The sequence below is a fragment of the Lissotriton helveticus genome, chromosome 7 (assembly GCF_964261635.1).
Source record: "Lissotriton helveticus chromosome 7, aLisHel1.1, whole genome shotgun sequence".
Taxonomy (NCBI): domain Eukaryota; kingdom Metazoa; phylum Chordata; class Amphibia; order Caudata; family Salamandridae; genus Lissotriton; species Lissotriton helveticus.
Genome location: NC_136068.1, coordinates 203,611,799 through 203,617,594, shown reverse-complemented (window position 1 = coordinate 203,617,594; position 5,796 = coordinate 203,611,799).

The window sequence follows — 5,796 nt, the reverse complement described above, 5'->3', positions numbered from 1 at the left end:
AAATTAAAAGATTAGCAACAGTTGGTTTGAGCAATTCAACAAAGTTCGACACAGACGCCAAGGCACAGTTCAAATGTTCATTTTCAGGCAGAATACCTGCGCAGATCAGTTTTGTTGATGAGAATATTCAAGATAAATTGAGTTTGCCCATTCAAAGGCACACCAAGTTCAAACCTCAACTCCACAACAAAGTTTAATTCACGGAGCTTGAGGCAGCCTCGAATTGTTATTAACAAAAGGTATAAAATGCTCTCCACCAATCATTGACTACCAGATGAGTTCATTCAGGAGATGAGTTCTTTTGGCATGGTACTCTTGCTCTCTTCGATCTTCTTACAGCTAGGTATTCATCGTCGCTGTCACTCAGGTCAGATTGCTCTGAACTTTCCGGAATTGTTGGAGGCACTTGCACTTCTGTTAGTCAACATTTCAGTATGTCTTGTCTTCTTTGACAACTGACTCCAGAGCATACCCACTTACTAACTGCACCAGGCCCTTCGTTAAGGTCTGTTTCTCTTACAGTCAACTCTAGTAGCAGCGACCCTTCGGTACCTACAATAGTTGACTCTCTTGGACCTCCCTCAGGCCAAACATCTGCTGTCCCACCTGCTTCCTGGTACCCTACAGTTTGACTAACCTGCTCCCTCAGACTCATTGTAACCACCTGCACATCAGGAACGGTTACTGTTATATCATAAATATCATAAAGAGTACAAGGGACTCTGTGAGTAATAGCAGTGAGACCGCCACACTTCACAGCAGTAGTAGTTACCAGGATCACCTGGTAAGGCCCATGCCTATAAGGTTTCAAGCAAGACTTCAACATGTGCTTCTTCACCAATACAGAGTCACTGGGATCAAGGTCATGGCACTGCTCCTGTTGAGTCACAGTAGCAGCTTCTCTGACCTGTTGAGGCACAGAACGCACTACATCAGCCAAAACCTTTCAATAATTCAGGTTTTGGTCATCTGTGATGTTCACAAGAGCATTAACAGGCAAAGCTGGATGTCTCATCAATCTGCCAATCATGATATCATCGGGTGACAATATTGTTCTCCTGCCTGAAGTGTTTCTCAAACTCATCAACATCAAAGGCAATGCATCAGGCCATGTCAACAATGTTGAAGTGTACACCTTCGCCAATCTGGATTTCAAATTGCCATTTATCTGTTCTACGAGCCCAGACAGCTCAGGGCAGTAACTGCAATGTAGCTTCTGCTCAACCTGTAGTGATGCACACAACATCCTAATGACCTCATAACCCTGTGCGGAGTTCCCATAGCGGGGCTACGCGGAGTGCCACGGCGTTGGCAACAAACTCTGTGGAACTCTGCATAGCTCTGCTATGCCACCTGCCCTCACCCCCCTATTAATATATAACTTAAAAGTACATTAAATCAAGTTAAAAAGACTTACCTTTTAACCGCAGCGTCCCAGGGCTGCCCTTCCCCTCTTCTTCCCCATTAGAAATACTGATAGGAAAACTGCGCATTCGCGCACGCCCGAGCAATTGCAGTTTTCTTATCAGTATTTCTAATGGTGAAGAAGAGGAGAGGGCAGCCCTAGGGCACCACAGTTAAAAGGTAAGTATTTTTAACTTGCTTTAATGTACTTTTAAGTATATTATTAATAGGAGGTTGGAGGCGGGCGGTGGGCCAACTCTGCTCCGCTGCGGAGTGTGCTGAGCTTTGCCTACTCCGCGTTCACCGCAGAATGTGAAGTAGGTAAAACTCTGCACACTCCAGCGGCGAGCGGAGTTCTCCGCCCAGGGTTAGTTAAAATGAGTTCGGTTTAGCTCCTGTAAGACTAATTTCTTCTTGATGATTGAGCTTCTACGCATTTTGAAAAATAAAGTCCCTACATGACTCATAATGACAGGTGTTTTTTTTCCAGCATTTTGTTGTTGATTTACTACGCCAGAGTGCCACAAACTCTCAGCAATCAATATTAATCTGGGATTAAACCACATTTGTTTGAAGAAGCGCAACATTGCATCTCTCCCTCAATGCACAGGACCATGATGATATCTAGCCATGTGTGAAAACAAACTGTCAGGTAATACAGGTCTGCCATCAATGTAAACCCAAATATCATCATCCATTTTGGAACTACCTGATCTAATCCAACCTTGCTTTTCAGCTTCAGTTTTCTTTCTCTGTAATCTGTTAATTTCAACCCAAGTAAAATATCTGTTAATAACAGGTCACAAATTGTAACACCTGAAGTTTCATTGACCAGATCCCCAATAAATGAATGTGCATTCAAAGCACAATATTTGTCAATCTCATCAGCATATTTATTGTCAACTCTCACATTGTCAGAAGTACCTTGCCTGTGGGCAACACACTTAACTAATGCCATTTGGGCAGGCACTTGTGGAGCTGGCAATAGGCGCCTCACACTCTCTCTGTTGTGCATAGACAAACAGGAGGATGTCATAAAACCACGCTGTTACTACAAAGCGGTACTTACTATTGATGAAGATTGTCACCCTGAGTTGTTATGAAATTCTGCAAGCCCTAGTCAAGGCAATGTGTTCCACAGCTTTTGAAGAATACACTCCTTGCAGCCACAAAGCGTTAACCACACCTGCAACACTACAAACAGCATAGGTAGCTTTCACATTTCCTTCATGATCTCGGAAACAAAAGCCATCAACATACGCATGATCTGATTTGGGTGAATGTACATGCTGTGTATCAGGTCTTGGCTTTGTACACAGTTTAGTCACCTCAAGGCAATCATGCTCAACTTCATTATTCACAGTTTCATTTCCAGGAAGGGGCAACAAAGACAATGGGTTCTGAATTGTACACCTATTAAGGGTAACATTCTCAGGGGCAAATCACACAAGAGGATGGACAGAATGTTGCACATTGGCAAAACATGCATCCCCAGTCACAGATCTGGGTTTAATCCATCGTTATTCTGATCACCACGCCACCCCAGTTCAGATATGGCCTTATGCAAATCAGCCTTGACCCTGTGCCTCATGGGAACAGTCCAGCCCGAACCGCCAAGCCATGTCTTCCCTGGACCAGAATCAAGCATCCTAGCACCGGTTTCTGGCTATCAGCCGTCATCAGCCAGGAAAGCTGGACTCCAGTGGCGTAGTGGGCATGGGACCCACGTCTGGGCATACCCTTCCCACATAGGGTGAACAGCAAAACGCACAAGATGATGGACGGAATGTTGCACATTGGCAAAACATTCACTCCCAGTCACAGATCTGGGTTTAAACCATCGTTATTTTTCTCACCAAGCCACCCCAGTTCAGACATGGCCATATGCAAATCAGCCTTGACCCTGTGCCTCATGGGAACAGTCCAGCCCGAACCGCCAAGTCATGTCTTCCCTGGACCGGAATCAAGCATCCTAGGACCGGTTTCTGGCTATTAGCTGTCATCAGCAAATCACACAAGATGATGGACGGAATGTTGCACAATGGCAATAACTTCACCCCCAGTCACAGATCTGGGTTTTATCCATCGTTATTTTGCTCACCAAGCCATCCAGTTCAGACATGGCCATATGCAAATCAGTCTTGACCCTGTGACTCATGGGAACAGTCCAGCCCGAACTGCCAAGCCATGTCTTCCCTGGACCGGAATCAAGCATCCTAGGACCGGTTTCAGGCTATCAGCCGTCTTCAGCCAGGATAGCTGGACTCCAGTGGCATAGTGAGCACAGGATCCACGTCTGGTCATACCCTTCCCACATAGGTTGGACAGCAAATCACACAAGATGATGGACGGAATGTTGCACAATGGCAAAACATTCACCCCCAGTAACAGATCTAGGTTTAATCCATCTTTATTTTGCTCACCAAGCCACCCCAGTTCAGACATGGCCATATGCAAATCAGTTTTGACCCTGTGCCTCATGGGAACAGTCCAGCCTGAACTGCCAAGCCATGTCTTCCCTGGTCCGGAATCATGCGGTTTCTGGCTATCAGCCATCTTCAGCCAGGCTAGCTTGACTCGAGTGGCGTAGTGAGCACGGGACCTTCGTCTGGGCATACCCTTCCCACATAGGGTGAACAGCAAATCACACAAGATGATGGACAGAATGTTGCACAATGGCAAAACATTCACCCCCAGTCACAGATCTGGATTTAATCCATCGTTATTTTGCTCACCAAGCCACCCCAGTTCAGACATGGCCATATGGAAATCAGTCTTGACCCTGTGCCTCATGGGAACAATCCAGCCCGAACTGCCAAGCCATGTCTTCCCTGGACTGGAATCAAGCATCCTAGACTGGTTTCTGGCTATCAGCGGTCTTCAGCCAGGATAGCTTGACTCCAGTGGCGCAGTGAGCACGGGACTCACGTCTGGGCATACCCTTCCCACATAGGGTGAACAGCAAATCACACAAGATGATGGACGGAATGTTGCACAATGGCAAAACATTAACCCCTAGTCACAGGTCGGGGTTTAATCCATTGTTATTTTGCTCACCAAGCCACCCCAGTTCAGACATGGCCATATGCAAATCAGTCTTGACCCTGTGCCTCATGGGAATAGTCCATCCTGAACTGCCAAGCCATGTCTTCCCTGGACCAGAATCAACCATTCTAGGACCGGTTTCTGGCTATCAGCCGTCTTCAGCCAGGATAGCTTGACTCCAGTGGCATAGTGAGCACGGGACCTATGTCTGGGCATACCCTTCCCACATAGGGTGAACAGCACATCACACGATGATGTACAGAATGTTGCACAATGGCAAAACATTCACCCCCTGTCACAGATCTGGGTTTAATCCATCGTTATTTTGCTCACCAAGCCACCCCATTCAGACATGGCCATATGCAAATCAGTCTTGACCCTGTGCCTCATGGGAACAATCCAGCCCGACCTGCCAAGCCATGTCTTCCTTGGACCGGAATCAAGCATCCTAGGACCGGTTTCTGGCTATCAGCCGTCTTCAGCCAGGATAGCTTGACTCCAGTGGCGTAGTGAGCACGGGACCTACGTCTGGGCATACCCTTCCCACATAGGGTGAACAGCAAATCACACAAGATGATGAACGGAATGTTGCACAATGGCAAAACATTCACCCCCAGTCACAGATCTGGGTTTAATCCATCGTTATTTTGCTCACCAAGCCACCCCAGTTCAGACATGGCCGTATGCAAATCAGTCTTGACCCTGTGCCTCATGGGAACAATCCATCCCGAACTGCCAAGCCATGTCTTCCCTGGACCGGAATCAAGCATCCTAGGACCAGTTTCTGGCTATCAGCCATCTTCAGCCAGGATAGCTTGACTCCAGTGGCGTAGTGAGCATGGGACCCACGTCTGGGCATACCCTTCCCACATAGGGTGAACAGCAAATCACACTGGAGTTCTAACTTTACTACTACTACTAAACTGAGAAAAATCCTAACTTTAAGACTTTCGATATTCACAGAAGGCATTTAGGGGTCCTAAGGATAGGAGTTCTAACTTTACTACTACTAAACTGAGACAAATCCTAACCTTAAGACTTTCGGTATTCACAGAAGGCATTTAGGAGTTCTAAAGTTAAGAGTTCTAACTTTACTACTACTGAACTGAAAAAAATCCTAACTTTATGACTTTCGGTATTCACAGAAGGCACTTAAGAGTCCTAAAGTTAGGACTTCTTACTTCTGTGAATACTGAAATGAGTAAGAGCCTTCTGTGAATACCAAAATGAGTAAGTGCCTTCTGTGAATACCAAAATGGTAGTAAGTTTAGGATTTTGTCTGAAGTTAGTTCTATGAATCGGGCCCTCAGTCAATATGACTACAATATGAAATAGGGGTTACAAATG